The sequence below is a fragment of the Oryctolagus cuniculus genome, chromosome 6, assembly GCF_964237555.1.
Source record: "Oryctolagus cuniculus chromosome 6, mOryCun1.1, whole genome shotgun sequence".
Taxonomy (NCBI): Eukaryota; Metazoa; Chordata; class Mammalia; order Lagomorpha; family Leporidae; genus Oryctolagus; species Oryctolagus cuniculus.
The window spans coordinates 109,875,445-109,893,235 of NC_091437.1; the positions used below are offsets into that span (position 1 = coordinate 109,875,445).

Consider the following 17,791-nt stretch of genomic DNA (forward strand, 5'->3'; position numbering starts at 1 on the left):
TTCACTGGCTTACTATTAGAATTTACTTTGAATACTTACTTCACCCATGATATGAAGTGTTCTTTCAAAAAATAAAAAAATTTATACTTTATGATTTTTAAGCTACAATTATTTATCTTTTGGTTATTATCCCTGTCTACCAAGTGAGGCACATATTATGGACTTAATTTTTATGAAGCTTTTGAATTACTAGTGCTAATATTATAAGAAATGCTATATTTATTTTCAAGTACAATCAGGTTAATTTTCAAAATTCGAAGATTGAAATGAATTTGATTTGTCAATATGAAATTCTTATTCAGGTTTTCTAAAGTGATTTCTAATTCAGGGAATTACTGACTTTGAAGCATTAAAGAGCAAATCCATAAGATATCCCTTATTATGAGGTCCGATGTCAATGAAATATTTACTTACTGTTTTAATTCCTTTTTTATTTATACAAAATGGAACAAAGTTCATGAATTTTATATATGTGGTTTTAAGAGCACAACGATAATTCCCACCCATTCTCTCTCCTTCCCTCGCTTGCACCATTCCCTCCTTCCTTTCTTATTTTTTTCTTTCAATTTTTATAATGTCAAACTTTCAATTTACTTTATAATCACAAGTTTAACCCTCCACTAAATAAATAATTCAATAAGTAATAAGTAGAAAAACCACTATTCTCCAAGAGTATAGATAAGCACTATGAACCGTCATCAGATCTCAAAGTATGAATTTCTCTCGTATGCATTTTTGTACTCTGTATATTGCTTACCACAAATCAGAGAAAACATATGATATTTGTTTTTTGGGGACTGACTTATTTCACTAAACATAGTGGTTTCCAATTGTATCCATTTTATGGAAAAAGACAAGATTTCATACTTTGTATGCATGAGTAGTATTCCATTGTGTATTTATACCATAATTTCTTTATTCTGTCATCATTTGCTGTACATCTGGTTTGATTCCATATTTTAGCTACTGTGAGTTGATCTGCTATAAATATGGGGTTACAGATCACTCCTTTATATACTAGTTTCATATCCTTTGGGTAAATTCCCAGGAGTGGAATGGCTGTATCATATGGTAGGTCTGTTTTCAGATTTCTGAGGTATCTGCATGCTGTCTTCCATAATGGTTGTACTAGTTTGCATTCCCACCAACAGTGTACTAGGGTACCTTTTTCCCCCACATTCTCTCTTTTTTTCTGTTTTTTTTTGTTTGTTTCTTTGTTTGTTTAATTTTGTAGGGTAGACATTCTATCTGGGGTGAGTTTTTTTATTATTATTATTTGCATTTCTCTGATGGCTAGCGATCCTGGGCTTCTTTTCTTTTCTCTGTTGGCCATTTGTATCTCACCCTTTGAAAAATGCTTGTTCTTACATTTTGCTCATATATTAATTTGATAATTGTTGTTCTTCAGTTTCTTGAGCTATTTATATGTCTTGATATATCAGATGTATAGTTTGCAAATATTTTCTCCCATTCTGTCAATTGCTTCTTTGCTTTGTTGAGTGTTTACTTTGTAATACAGAAGCATCTTAACTTGATGTACTCTCAGTTACCTATTTTTGCCTTTATTGCCAGTACTTCTGTGGTCTTATCCAAGAAGTCGTTGCCTGTGCCAATATCTTGAAGTGTTTTCCCTATGTTTTCTTCCAGTAATTTGATGGATTCAGGGCTTAGATTTAATACATTGATGCATTGTGAGTAAAATTTTGTATAGGGTATAAGACAGAGTCTTGTTTCTTACTTCTTTATGCAGAGATTCAATTTCTCCAACACCATTTGTTATGCATAGACTACTTTCTCCAGAGAGTGATTTTAGCCCATTTGTCAATGATTAATTGGCTGTGGATGCATGGATTAATTTCTAAGGTCTAATCTATTCCATTGGTTTACATGTGTTTCAACAATTGCAACAGTTTAATCATCATAGACATCATCTTAACTACAGAAATTAAAAGAGGAAACAAGTGGACATTTAGTAGTAACTAAGAAGAACATTTACATCAGCTAGGAGAAAATTTTTAACAATATATGATTACCACTTCAGTAGTTTCTTGTCTGTGCATGTAGAAGGTCATATTGTCAGTTGCCAAAAATGTAGAAATCACTGGAGTTTCCCAAGTTTAAAAAAATATCTTTAATACAAGGAGTAGGGATATGTTGGGTAAGGTAAATATGTAAGTATTTCTGCTCACTAGTAATAAACCTTTGTTATAATCAGGAAATGAAGAAGAACAAATTTATGAGAGAACTGCATTGTACTCCAGTGCACTTTCTAACACTTTAAAGCACTGTCTACAGGGAATAAGTTCCTACAATGGCATTTCAAGCTCTGTAGATTATTAGCTAAGAAATAACTTTGTAATTCTAGAATGCACTTATCTTTTGGGCTTTATCTTCATGATTTCCTGAAGGCAGAAGTTCTGAACTTACTATGTTCTAAAGAGACATCCATGCAAATCAATTTCCATCAAGCATTTTTGCTAGGAAATTTAGACTGCTTAGTATTATTTATTTTTATTTAGTTTAAGTTTTGGGTTATGACTGTGATATACATTGTATTCTGATTTCACTTTCTTTGAACTAATCAAATAGAAAAATCATGGATTCAATGGAAACCTCTTTTTAAAGATATTTTAAAATACATAAAATGAATTTGAATGAATTAGAGAATTCTCTAATATGAAATTTCTGAGGGCAAATACTTGTATATCAGGGAATGCCTAGAAAGATATAAATGTAAATAACAAATGAGATAATAGCCTATTTTCTTTCTTTTTTTTTAACTTTTATTTAATGAATATAAATTTCCAAAGTACGATTTATGGATTACAATGGCTTCCCCCCCATAACGTCCCTCCCACCCACAACCCTCCCCTTTCCCACTCCCTCTCCCCTTCCATTCACATCAAGATTCATTTTCGATTATCTTAATATACAGAAGATCAGCTTAGTATACATTAAGTAAGGATTTCAACAGTTTGCTCCCACACAGAAACATAAAGTGAAAAATAATAGATGATTTTTTTAAATGATGATGAAATCAGATCAGACTTATTGTCATGTTTAATCCCCGTGAGAGTCAAGTTGGGAGTTGATAATTTCTTTCTTTTTTTTTTTTTTTTTTATACAGAGGATCAGTTTAGTATACATTAAGTAAAGATTTCAACAGTTTGCACCCACATAGAAACACAAAGTGAAATATATTGTTTGAGTACTCGTTATAGCATTAAATCTCAATGCACAGCACATTAAGGACAGAGATCCTACATGAGGAGTAAGTGCACAGTGACTCCTGTTGTTGACTTTACAAATTGACACTCCTGTCTATGGCATCAGTAATCTCCCTATGCTTCGGTCATGAGTTTCCAAGGCTATGGAAGCCCTCTGAGTTCTCCGATTCTTATCTTGTTTAGACAAGGTCATAGTCAAAGTGGAGGTTCTCTCCTCCCTTCAGAGAAAGGTACCTCCTTCTTTGATGACCTGTTCTTTCCACTGGGATCTCACTCACAGAGATCTTTTGCCAGAGTGTCTTGGCTTTCCATGCCTGAAATACTCTCATGGGCTTTTCAGTCAGATCCGAATGCCTTTAGGGCTGATTCTGAGGCCAGAGTGCTATTTAGGACATCTGCCATTCTATGAGTCTGCTGAGTATCTCACTTCCCATGTTGGATCACTCTCTCCTTTATTTATTCTATCGGTTAGTGTTAGCAGGTACTAGACTTGTTTATGTGCTCCCTTTGACTCTTAGTCCTTTCATTATGATCAATTGTGAACTGAAATTGATCACTTGGAATAGTGAGATGGCATTGGTACATGCCACCTTGATGGGATTGAATTGGAATCCCCTGGTATGTTTCTAACTCTACCATTTGGGGCAAGTCAGCTTGAGCATGTCCCAAATTATACATCTCTTCCCTCTCTTATTCCCACTCTTATGTTTAACAGGGATCACATTTCAGTTAATTTTCAACACTTAAGAATAACTGTGACTTGATCAGCATAGCCCTGACTGTTAATGAACAACTTAATACATTATCCCTCTTAGTAGTTTTTTTTTGTCTGTTCTACTTAATATGACTGGTTTAATTCTGTAATAGCCTATTTTCTTTAATATGGATTGTGAAAGTGAGACATTGTTAACTGATAAGCTAGACAATTAGTGTTAAAAAGTGTGTGTCAGGGCGGGGGCTGGGGCTGTGACACAGTGGTTAACGCCCTGGCCTGAAGCACACTGGCATCCCATATGGGCACCAGTTTGAGACCTGGCTGCTCCACTTCCAATCTAGCTCTCTGCTATAGCCTGGGAAAGCAGTAGAAGATGGCCCATGGCCTTGGGCCCTGCACCTGCATGGGAGACCTGGAAGAAACTCCTGGCTCCTGTTTCAGATCAGCACAGCTCTGGCAGTTGTGGACAACTGGGGAGTGAATCATTGGTTGGAAGACCTCTCTATCTCTGCCTCTCCTCACTCTAACTCTGACTTTTGAATAAATAAATAAAATTTAAAAAAGAAATTTGTGACAAAGAAGATGTTTTTCAATTTTGATGTTAAAGAAGCTGTTGATGGGGGCCAGTGCGTGGCACAGTGGGTTAAAGCCCTGGCCTGAAGTGCTGGCATCCCATATGGGCACCGATTCTAGTCCTAGCTGCTTGTCTCCTGATCCAGCTCTCTGCTATGGCCTGGGTAAGCAGTAAAGAATGGCCCAAGTCCTTGAGGCCCTGCATTGACATGGGAGACCCAGAAGAAGCTCCTGGCTCCTGGCTTTGGATCAGCCCAGTTCCAGCCATTGCGGCCATTTTGGGGAATGAATCAGCAAACAGAATACCTCTGTCTCTGTCTCTACCTTTCTCTCTAACTCGTCTTTCAAATAAATAAAAATAAATCTTTAAAAAGTTATTGAAGGTATGGGGGGAGAGAGAGAGAGGGAGGAAGAGAGGGAGAGAGGTCTTCTAATCATCGTTTCACTCTCCAAATGGCCACAGCATCTAGGGCTGTGTCAGGCGTAAGACAATATCCTGTGACTCTGTTCAGGTCTTTGATGTGAATGGGAGGGCCCCAAACACTTGTGCCATCTTCTGCTGCTTTCCCAGTCGCGTTGACAGGGAGCGGGACTGGAAGCAAAGCAGCTGAGAAACGAACTGGCATCCATATTGGATGTCAGCCTCACTGATGGGAGCTTAACCTGCTGCACCATGACACAGTCCCCAGAATTTTTAGAAATGTTAGTTGTTCTTTTTTTGTTACCTTGGAGTGGGTCAACTTGTCTTATTAATAAAAGAGCATTTTAGAAATTGCTTATAGGCAGGCATATCTTAGTTAAGATGAATAATATATAAAGAGTAACTATTTAATCAAGGGAATTACAATGCAGGAGATTTCCAATTGTCAATAAGATTACTAAATGATACAAGATGAAGTGCAAATCGGATTAAAGGATCAGAAAGATTGTATTAGTAATAGGCATGGCATTCATTCAACAAAGATTTTAGTTGTTACCATACAACAGGGATAAAGCAGTGAATAAAACCAGGTTTAACCTTTGAATTCCTGCATCCTACAAGATGAGATAGAGATGGTTGCAAACAAGGCATAGAAGTATATGGAATATTCAGGATGCGAAATTGTCAAAAAGGAAAAGCACATGAGAATAGAGGAGCCAATTGTGGAGGTTTTTATCATACAATGAAAAGCCAGGGGATCTGAGAATCTGAACATGAAACTAATGTATTTCTATTACATATGTCCAGTGGGTTATGCATATCACAGGAAACTTAGCATTGAAGAGTCTAACTTGTTTTCCACAAACAATCTACTTAAATATTCCAAACATTTTTTAAACACTATGGAATATTACCCAAACCTAAAAAAATAATTAAATCCTGATATGTAAAACAAAATGGATGGTTTTGGAGACATTATGCTAAGTGAAATAAGCCAGACACAGAAAAATAAATACCACATTTTTCTCATACACAGAAAAATATACATATATAATAAAGATGCCGTTTTATTTGGTACACAGACAATTGTAAATGTTGTCTTCACTGAATTGTACCCCTTACACAATATAGTCTTTTTTTATGATGTTTGTCATGTATCCTAAATTATGTGATATTAAAATATCTATTGCTTTAATAATAGATTAAATAGATGGATAGAATGATTATGGAATGATGTTGAAGTTTTTAAAAATCTATGCATTCTCATTAAACACCCTATACTTTTCTGGATTATTTTTAATACTTTAAAGTAAAAAGACAAACAATTATTTGAGAGAAAGAGGAGGGGAGAGAGACACAGGCAGTGAGACAGAGCTTCTTTCTGCTGCTTCACTCCCCAAATGACTGCCATGACCTGGCCTGTGCTGGGGCCAGGCCCAAGTGTGGAACTGACAATACAATCCAGGTCTCCAATGTGGGTGACAGGGACCCGACCTTTTAAGCCATCATGTTCTGTTTCCACGGTATGTATTAACTGGAACCTGACTCAGGAGCAGAGCCAGGACTGCAGCCTTGCACTTAGGTATGGAATTGGCCTTCCCAAATAACTTCTTGTTTGCTGAGAGAAAATCTGCCCTTCAAAATACTCGTTAAGCTTCCCATTCTCATACAAAATATTTGACTCTTTTGTTGAAAACTTATCTTGCTTTCTTAAAATACCAAAGTCAAAAAAGACAAAGTATTTTATTATTCATCTTCTTTTCATATAAAATTGGTCTTACTTCATTTTTTTTTTACTGTCTTCCCCAGAGGTTAACAGAAAGGTTTATTTGATATTAAGCTTTTAAGATTTTGACTCATTGTCTTATTCCTCTTGATACCTGAAGGTGTGACTTACATTTACTATTCCTTCCAATTTCATTTGTAATTTCATTCCAAATACATTTCATTATTAGTTCCTTTATACTCTCATTGCCAGACTGCTCAGATCTGTTTAGTGTATTTATAAAGATATCTGTAGAATGTGAGCACTTTTGCTGTGCTCTTCAAAGCTTCTGATGTGTTCATGATTTGTGGGGAATATTGCTGCTATCCAATGCAGCAAATGCAGAACGCGCTGCAGCATTAAACAGTAGCTTTGATTCAAACGTGAACATTTTCAGTTTGAAGAAGTACAGGAGGTGATGACAATAACTACATCTGAAGCTTAAGTATAAATACATTTTGGCAAAACAGTATCTGCAGCATTGATTTTTTTACATGGTAATCAACTGTGGTTTTGGATGGTGCAATGGTGGTTCTGAGAGATACTAGAAAAAAAAGAAACACAAAGCAGCACTCCTTGCTTCTCACACAGGGCAAAAACTTTTCAATTAAAAATTTGGAATCATGCTATGACACTTTCTTTGTTTCTGTCTAACTTACTTACCTGTAAATTACTAATCTGATTCATACCTAGTTTTAGATTGAATTTCTACTCTTTTTTTCCTATTGTCACATGATGGCTATATTCATCATTTTGAACACATGGATGTCCTTACTTATTTATATCATTCATGCATCCATGCCTTATTTTTGTTAACCTAATTGTAAGTGTTGGGAGATAGAGCATCTCCTTTAGCTTCTAATCCTGTGTCTTTTTCATCACCAGCATTCTGTGTGTATGTATGAATTTAATAACGATAATCTTCAATCTGTGTCATAATGGCTTTTTTCACTGGCAAAACAACCAGCAGTTTTTAAAAGTTGGATTTCAGCAAAAAGAATTGGATTAAATCTTTACAGAAAGTAATTTTTTGCATTTCATCTTGATTTTCAGAGAAATGACAATAATATTTCTACTATTATATCTCATAAAATGACTACCAATGATACTTTAATGCCCTTCGGATTCAGAGGAAGATATGCTACCTGTCACATAGGCTATTTATGATCATCCCACCAACCAACCAAAGTGTAAAACTATCAAAAAAGAAAATTCTTTTGATTCATAGCTAAGGAATTGTTTTGATAATTTAATAAAGCTAAATGACATATATGTTGAATAATGTAAAAGGCATTTTAAAATTGCATAGAGGGAACAGCATTTTTTTGTTATTTTAAAACTCTCATTTTTTGAAGTATAAAATCTCAATGAAGGATTAGCAATGTCTCTGTGATACAGTATCTGTATTAATTTTGTGCATGACTAAAATTAGTAAAAGAAAAGATTGTCAGACATGTGTTTCATATCTGTAATGTTTAATTTCTTTTTTAAAAAATGATTTACTTATTTATTTGAAAGTCAGAGTTACATACAGAGAGAAGGAGAAACACAGAGAGAGAGAGAGGTCTTCCATCTGCTGATTCATGCTCCAATTTGCTGCAATGGCCAGAGCTGCACCAATCCAAAGTCAGGAGTCAGGAGTTTCTTCCAGGTCTCCCACATGGGTGCAGGAGCCCAAAGTCCTGGGCCATCTTCTACTACTTTCCAAGGCCATAGCATAGAGCTGGATCAAAAGTGGAGCAGCTGGGTCTCGAAATGGTGCCCACGTGGGATGCCGGCAGTGCAGGCGGCAGCTTTACCCACTGCACCACAGCACTGTCTCCATGTTTAATTTCTTAATAATCCACCTATATTCATTGAGAGTAGAGTATAGAACAATACTAAGATCTAACATACTTCTTGCTAAAGATGGAAAGGTTGTTTCAGGTGTTGATATTTTGTTGCCAGGTGGAGGAAAGACAAAGATGAATTAGCTGAAATATACATAGCAGTTTAACATGCACTCTGATGAAGGAAGCAGGCATTTGAACTACCTGAAAGATTAGAAAAAGAAATGTAATAAAATGTCTAAATGAAGATCTGCATCATCAAGTTTTCTACAATAGTCACCCTCCAAGAAGAAAATGCTAAGCAGTCCACGAATATTAGCTACTTATCAAAGCTGTGCATTTTAACTTTTAGAAATTACAGATCTCTGATACTATTTTCGGGAAAGTAAATCAAAATTCCCGAGGATACAAAGTAATCCTCTGAAATTAAAAAAAAAATCTAAATATGATTTTCACAAATTTTCTAAATAGCATGACCATGGATCATATTTATCCTGGAAAGTCCAGTCCACATGCTATTGTTTGTCTCTCTTTCTGTGTCCCTTCCTCCCCCTTCAAACATACAGAGAAAGTGGATTTCTACTTGTGGCTTTCTTTAGATTCTCTGTTCTGCTTGACTTACCTTCATGCTGTGCCACAGGACTTCGAAGGTACTTTATGTATTCCCCATAATCTTGTACACTTCTGTAAACAGTCCCTGTTTTAAACTCCTACATCACCATAAATTATTTGCCCCATGCTTTCAAATATGAGAACTGATTGCTTTAAATAAGTTTCCTGTTTTGCAGGCAGAAATCAACCTTTCCCTCTACCCATAGACACTGTAATCAAAGCTGGGAAGCAGAGCAAACATTCCTATTAAAAGGAGAGTTTGGAGCAATCATTTTATTAACCACAGTAAGGCACAAATTTATTTTCTTAAAATGATTAGAATTTGTGTTTAAGATTCAAATAATACCAATATTCCAACAATCGGGGTCAATTTCACCTTGGGAAACAGAATGTAGTTGTTTTTCAAATGATTTTGCTTAAGAAGGTCTATAGATTGAGAGTTATTGTTGTCTACTGTCTTCTGCAATCTAGTATACTATTGGTGTAATTAATTTACATTCTCATAGAAGAGAGAAAGGACAATATCACAAGAAGCAAACATACTCCTTTTTTCAGATTATTGAGCTTACACTTACACTGTAGCCTCTCCCAATTGAATCAGACTATTATACATTAAAATGCATACCCTCATATTGCTTAACTATTCCCTTAATATAAATATAGCTATTGTCCATTTAAACTAGCCTCCCCAGAGCATATTACTGAATGTACTAAGAATTTGTAAATATTCCTCACTTCAGATCACCAAGGCATCATTTATAGTCTGTTAATTATTATAGATGAAATATAATTGAAATTGAAGATTGCATCATTAGATTGAATATGCAAAGCTACTTTGAGAAAAAGGATATTGATCTATAGGAGTGTCATAGACTTATCTTACTGGAAAAAGAGAGAGATAATACCCCAAGTGCTAGAGGGAATTATTATTAATTATCTCACAATTTTTTTTACTAAGTCCTGTTCAAATTGTTATGATGCTTTAACTTAAATATCAAACACATATGAACTGGTATACCACTGGGGCCCAATTCTTGAACCATTGATCATAATATTGCAAATAAGTAGTTTTAAAAATTATTTATTTATTTTAAAGGCAGAAGGTGAGAGGTAGAGAGAGAGAGAGAGAGGAAGAGAGAGAGAGAGAAGTGTCTTCCATCTGCTGATTCATTTCTCAAATGAGCAGAACAGACAGGGCCAAGTCAGAGTCAGGAGGCAGGAACTCCATTCTGGTCTCACATGGGTGGCAGGGACTCAAGTACTTGAGCCATCTTTCACTGTCTTCCCAGGAACATTGGCAGGAACCTGGATCAGAAGCAGGACTCGTACTGGCATTATGATATGTCATGCCAGCATTGAAAGCAGCAGATTAACCCGTCATGACAGAACACCAGCCCCTAAATAAGCTTTGATTGTCAATTATATTTGAAGCTGAATGTAAACAATAATATTATTGGGAAATGTACAAGAGGTATATCTAACATCTACTTTACAATTTTAACATTATGAATAATAAGTGGAAAATATGAAATGGAGAGGTGCACTTGGTTTTGAATAACTCATGGCTATGACTCAAATCATCATTATCAGAAAAGATCTAATGAATGATATTGAATTTGAATGTACATATGTGCTTCTAGTGATCTTACCTCAATAAGGAAACAAATACTTGAAGAGCTGTCTATAGGATTCCCTCAGGAAGATTACTGTTTTTACTAAGGAATACACCTCAATGAATTAGTTTGGTTTTGTAATTAAAACTTCTCTATACATACTTCTTGGGATGGAGCAAGGAAAACCGATAACAAAATGCTTCCTGAGAGAAAACATTAGGTGAGCAGGTGTTTTAAGAGGATACGAACAAATAATCCAAGAGAAAATGGGAAAAATAATGTCAAGAAATATAATCCAGTAGTGTTCAAAAAAGATAGGAGAATTTCGGAGTACTTATTGAACTGAAAAGAAAAGCCATTTTCTCGACATCCCAGTGGAAAGTAGAAGTGATTTTTATCCCTTTCTGATTTTAAGTAATGAATCGCAGTTGTGAAAATGTACCCATTGTAGACTTAAAAATCTTTGTTATAATTAGTTTGCTCTGCAACTGATGGATGATCTCATAAAATGAGGATCTGGTAACATAACAAATTCTTAGAAAAATTCTCAAAATAAATAGAAATTTTCTGCAATCACTGGATTTTTATATTATCTGGGTTTAATGACCCATGCCAATGATTTTGAACATCCAAAATGGAGTTCAGTGTGCCAGCAATAGGAGGTGTAGAATTCCTGGTCAAAGTAAGACTGAAAAAAACAATTAGAGTTTGACAACAGGTCAGTTTTCAAGATGATATTTGTAGCATTGTAGTTCATTTTTCTTCAATTTTATTTTTTTGATTGTTCACTAGATTATATTGATAATCTTTTTCTTTCTATATTATGATCTTTTTAAAAAAGATTTATTTACTTACTTATGTAAAGACAGAATGAGAGAGAGGATAGATAGAGAGATCTTCCATCCATTAGTTCTCTCCCCTAATGGCTGCAACAGCCAGGGTAGACCAGGCTGAAACCAGTAGCCAGGAGCTTCTTTGGGTGCAGAGGCCCAAGCACCCTGGCCAACCTCTGCTGCTTTCCCAGGCACAATAGTATAGGGAGCTGATTTGGAAGAGGAGCAGCCAGGACTTGAACCAGCACCCATGTGCAGCATTGCAGGCAGCTTAACCTACTGTGTTAATCCTGTTCCCTGTATGTTGATCATCTATGCCACAATTTTACAAAATTGAAAAATACTAGTTTTATAAATTTTCTGTGGTGTTCATAGGATCTTTCCCATAAATAGTGATGCTACTTATGAAAGATGCCCATTTACTTCCCCTTTTAATTGTTTTTCCTTTTATTATTTTTCTTTGGGATATCGCACTGGCTAGGAGTTGTGTTGAAACAGAAGTATAACATCAGACATCCTTTCCTAGTTCTTTATTTTGGATGAAAGTGATGTTTCACCATTAAGTGTGCTGTTATTAGCCTTAGTTTTTCATAGGTACTCTGTTGAGAAATTTCTAGTCTTTCTTATTTTGAGTTTTATCAAAAACACTATATGAATATTGACAGAAATCTTATTTATTAGCAAAACCTGGAAACATGCAAAATAAATAAGATTATGGATGAAAAACATTGAATGGATAAACATAAAGAATGATATATCAGACAACAAAATACTTAGGGACAAAAAGAAAAGCATTTCCCACATGATAAAAGTGTTACCCCGTGATAGCTCCTTTAATAAATGTGCTAACAATATGCATAAATCTCATGGACTTTGTGAAAAATATAGGAAGCTAAACATTGGGGAGTTCAGATCACAGTCCACTTGTATGATGAGCTAGAAAAATAAAATTTATCTGTGGATGGAGGATCTGTCTTATCCTTTTTCTCTCCCCTCAGGCCCTGTCACTGAAAAGATGATTGTCTGAAAGTGAATTGAAAATTGATAGGAGAATATTTTGAAGTGGTAGAAATGCCTTTTGTGTTGTTTTGTTAGTATTACACACACATATACAATTATTAACTCTTATGTGGTGTGTATTATAGTATGTAAATTATATCTAATTTTAAAGGGAGAAAACAAACTAAAAATTAATAAAAGAACTTTGAACTATCACATCCTAATATTATTCTGCATGCTTATCTCTAAGGATAATTGATACATTTATTCAGTGTTAGATGTTATTCAATTAATTTGCTTCTTCTTTACTTTCAATACTTTACATACTCAGAAAACTTTAAAAATAATAAATTGGTTAATAGGACTATGTTATTGAGAACAGAGCAATAACAGCTTTCCTTTCTGGTCTTAATTTTTCAACTGATGATGGATGTAGTGTGCCATGATAGCTTTGTCAAGAAAATATCCTGTTCTTTCACATTTAATCCTATGTTGTGTAGGAGATTTGTTTTGCTGCTTTGGGTATAATGAATATTTAACACAATTAATTTTATTTTGTATGTGATATTTATTGTGTACTGATTTATGTTCAAAAATATTTTGTGGGTTTTTTATTTAAAAAATTGTTTATTTAATTGAAAGTCAGAGTTACACAGAGAGAGGAGAGACAGAGAGAGGTCCTCCATCCAGTGGTTTACTCCCCAATTGGCCGCAACAGCCAGAGCTGCGCTGATCCAAAGCCAGGAGCGAGGAGCCTCCTCTGGCCTCCCACATAGGTACAGGACTTGGGCCATCTTCACCGCCTTCCCAGGTCATAGCAGAGAGCCAGATCAGAAGTGGAGCAACCGGGACCCAAACCACTGCCCATAAAGGATGCTGGCACTGCAGGCGGCGGTTTCACCCGCTATGCCATAGCACCAACCCTGGTTTTTGTTTTTTTTTTTTTTAAAGCTATCAAGTATTTTTACTGTAATCTGTACTCTTCGGCAAGCTAGTAGCCACTCAGAGTCCACTCAACATTTAGCAACTTCAGAAATCCTCATCAGTCTGTAACTGACTACACTCAATTTCTTGAAAAGATTATGAAAAGATACAAGTAGAATATGGACATGCACAACAAGGAAGCATACATGTTGATAGTAATTGCTTTAATATTTTTTAAATTGCCATGATGACAGTACTGTTTCATCTCCTGTTCTTAGAGATAAATATGATATCCACAAATGCAGTCATCATTAAATGAATTATAATAAAACCAAATAATTTGGTGTGTTATGGTATGTTGTGCACTATTATCAAACATCTGGCACCCTTATAGATCACTGGTTCACTGTGGATAAAATTCTAAATAGCGTCCAAGTGAAAATACTAGTAGTATTTTTTTGATTTTCTGCCTTGATTGGTATGAAATTTACTATAAAACTCTATTTGGAATTTTTCTGAATTGTCTAGATTAACCTCTTTATGTAAAAGATAATGATTTTGTTATTCTATACTATAAAATATATATTTGAAAAGATTTTGTAGATGTAGAATCATAATGAATTAAACTGTAATTCCCCAGTTCATATATCTCAGTATTCTTGAAATTTAGCATTTAAAATTAAGATAATATTGCTTCATATTCTAATTGCTGATTGCAGTGTACCTCCATTTTACATGGCTACAAAAGTGTGATATAGTGCTCTGCTAATATTCCAAAAACAGACTTGATTTTTACCCCTGGAGACCATTCATAAGTTTTCTAACACTAGATTTGTTGGTAACTTTTTCTCTTCATCTTCTGGTAATCTAGAGTATTATGTGCTGTGCAGCATACACTTTGTGAGTCCACTGAAGAACTCTGAACACTTGTGGTCAACCAGGCCACAGTGCTGTGGCTGATTAGTAACTTAGGATGGTAATCTTGTGAAATTTCAGCTTTGCCTTAATACTCTTCTGCTCTGGATTTAACAATAACACGAATGATTGCAAATCACTAAAGTGTTGTGTCTTTGTCCTAAACTTAATTCTGTCTATATGCAGCCAAGCAAAGGCATCATCAACTCAAGGGCGGGGAATGTAATAATTGATGAATGGATGAGATGATTAACTGGGAGGATAGTGATCATTGAGAGAGAACAGAGGTAGAAGTTATTATGCTTTTCAAAGCACTAAGAGACAAAGAATACTAAGTGGAATTAAAAAACCCTTTCTGAACAAAATCTCATCGTTTTCATATGCAACGCCATCTTCTCAAACAGAATATGGATTTACTTTGAAATTTTCATATTTGCTTTCATTCACTCATTGGTTGCATTCACTAGTCATGTTTTAATGTGTTAGGTCTCCTTTTTGTATAGACATTACTGAATTATATCAATTCATATATATACATAATTTTTTCATTTAATATTTCTAAAATGAAACTGGCACATGCTTAATACTGTTTTTGTTTTCTGAAAAAGTTCAATTGAGTAGGTAAGTTTTCTTTCTTTCTAAAATTCATTTTACTCACTTGAAAGGCAGAATTACACACACACACACAGAGAGAGAGAGAGAGAGAGAGAGAGAGAGAATCTCAAGATCTTCTATCTGCTGGTTTACTCCCCATATTGCTGTAACAGCTGGGGCTGGGCAAGGCCATAGTCAGATCCAGGAACTTATTTTGGGTCTCCCACATGGGTGTAGGGGCCCAAGCACTTGAACTATCCTATGCTGCTTTCCCAGGCGTATTATCAGGGAGCTGGAACTGAAGTGGAGCAATGGGACTCAAAGCTGTGCATATGGGGATGCCTGTATCAAAGGTGGCAGCCTAACCCACTACATCACAGCACCAGTCTCAGAGTTGACAGGTTTTCTGGTGATAAATAGTACCTTAGAAATCAAAAAGAAAGGAACATTTAATAAACACATTCATTTACAAATATTTATTGACTGTATCTCTTCTGCCAGGGATAAGGCTAGTTGCTATGAAAGCCAGAGCAGGAACAGAAAAGATCTTAATCTCTTTAGAGTTCTTACATTAAAAAATGTAAAAAATTTAGTGGACCATGATTTATGAAATTATGACTGCAGCATAATGCAGATATATCTGAAATGATACAGGATTATCAAAGGGAGTGAATGGTTCTCATTGTCCTTTTCAGAGGAGAAGGAACTCATCAAGCAGCAGGATACCAGGCAGGGAAAAGAACAAAAGCAAAGCCATGGAGATGTGAAATGTCAGGGTGGGTACAGGGAACGAGGAGTAGTTTCACAGAACTTTAGCACAGGGAAATTTCTCTCGAATGTATAATGAACAGAACACCTCAGAAGAAAAAAATATAAAAAAAGAACTTTCCCATTCTGCATTGTTGACTTAAATTATTACTATTTTAATTGCTATTTATTGATTTGAAAGTCAGATGCACACAGAGAGCATAATTCTAATTTATTTGAATTAAATTATTATTATTTTTATATATGTAGCATTTTTTTACAACAGCAACGCAAACCACTGAAACTCCAAAGTACATGCTTCTGCTCTTATGCTCCTATAATCCATTACAATGAGATCAAGAAAGCTAACACAGTGATCATTTTATTGTGTAAGATATATCATTATGCTATTCCTCTAGTGAAAAAGTCAAAAATATTTTCTTTTCTTAATAGTCAGAATTCTGACAGTGACCCACAGGGTCCTACATGATTTTACCCCAGATCCCAATGTTATAGGTTATGGCAGTATTGCAATAAGTGTATTTGACACACACACATACTGGATTGCTGTTTCTTTTTTTAATGTTTCTTTTTCTTTATTTTCATCTTCTAGAAGGCAAAGTGACAGAGATAGAGATGGGGGAGGGGAGAGATACAGAGAAAGAGAGATGCGGAGATGCAGAGATGCAGAGAGAGAGAGTCTTCCATCTGCTGGTTCCTTTCCCAAATGCCCGCTGAAGCTAGTAACCTGGAACTCCATCTCAGTCTCTCATGCAGGTGTCAGGGACCCAAATACATGATTTATTATCTGCTGTCTCCTACATGCAATAGCAGAAAGGTAGATCAGAAGCAGAGCAGTCTGGACTCAAACCGGCACTCCAGTGTCGCATGCTGACATGCCAAGTGGTGGTTTAACCCACTGCACCACAGCGCCCACCCAAGATTTTTGTTTCTGACTCTTCCTCTATGCAACAAAAATATATAAGTAATAATAATTTATGAAGCAAGTTGTTGAAATAGTTATAAAAGAAACCCAAATAGTGAAAATTATCTTTTTTATTTATTTATTTTAACTTTTATTTAATAAATATAAATTTCCAAAGTACAGCTTTTGGATTACAATGGCTTTTTCCCCCATAACTTCCCTCCCACCCACAACCCTCCCATCTCCCACTCCCTCTCCCATTCCATTTGCATCAAGATTCATTTTCAATTATCTTTATATAGAGAAGATCAGTTTAGTATAAATTAAGTAAAGATTTCAACAGTTTGCACCCACACAGAAACACAAAGTGTAAAATACTGTTTGAGTACTAGTTATAGCATTAATTCACATTGTGCAACACATTAAGGACAGAGATCCTACATGAAGAGTAAGTGCACAGTGACTCCTGTTGTTGACTTAGCAAATTGACACTCTTGTTTATGGTGTCAGTAATCAACCTAGGCTCTTGTCATGAGTTGCCAAGGCTATGAAAGCCTGTTGAGTTCGCCGACTTCAATCTTATTCTGACAGGGTTATAGTCAAAGTGGAAGTTCAGAGAAAGGTACCTCCTTTTTTGATGACCTGTTCTTTCCACTGGGATCTCACTCGCAGAGATCTTTCATTTAGGTTTCCTTTTTTTTTTTTTTTTTTTTTTTTTTTTTGGCCAGAGTGTCTTGGTTTTCCTAGGTATTCCTGCCTAAAATACTCTCATGGGCTCTTCAGCCACATCCAAATGCTTTAAGGGCTGATTCTGAGGCCAGAGTGCTGTTTAGGGTATCCGCAATTCTATGAGTCTGCTGTGTATCCCACTTCCCATGTTGGATCATTCTCTCCTTCTTAATCTTAATTCTTTTTTTTTTTTTTTTTTTTTTTTTTTTTGGACAGGCAGAGTGGACAGTGAGAGAGAGAGACAGAAAGAAAGGTCTTCCTTTGCCTTTGGTTTGCCCTCCAATGGCCGCCGCGGACGGTGCGCTGCAGCCGGCGCATTGCGCTGATCCGATGGCAGGAGCCAGGTGCTTCTCCTGGTCTCCCATGGGGT

The 17,791-nt window shown here is 35.6% G+C and overlaps 1 protein-coding gene across 20 annotated transcripts in view; it reads left to right on the plus strand.

Moving 5' to 3' along the window:
* RALYL (RALY RNA binding protein like) overlaps window positions 1-17,791 on the plus strand; it is an 833,139-nt gene that overhangs the window by 317,215 nt on the left and 498,133 nt on the right. The window contains exon 1 of one of the 20 annotated variants that reach the window (XM_051844590.2): window positions 8,099-9,427. The exons of the other annotated variants lie outside the window; for them this stretch is intronic. The gene's annotated coding sequence lies outside the window, so the exon portion shown is untranslated. Of the gene's footprint in view, window positions 1-8,098; window positions 9,428-17,791 lie in introns of those variants that run through there. 20 annotated transcript variants of the gene reach the window in all.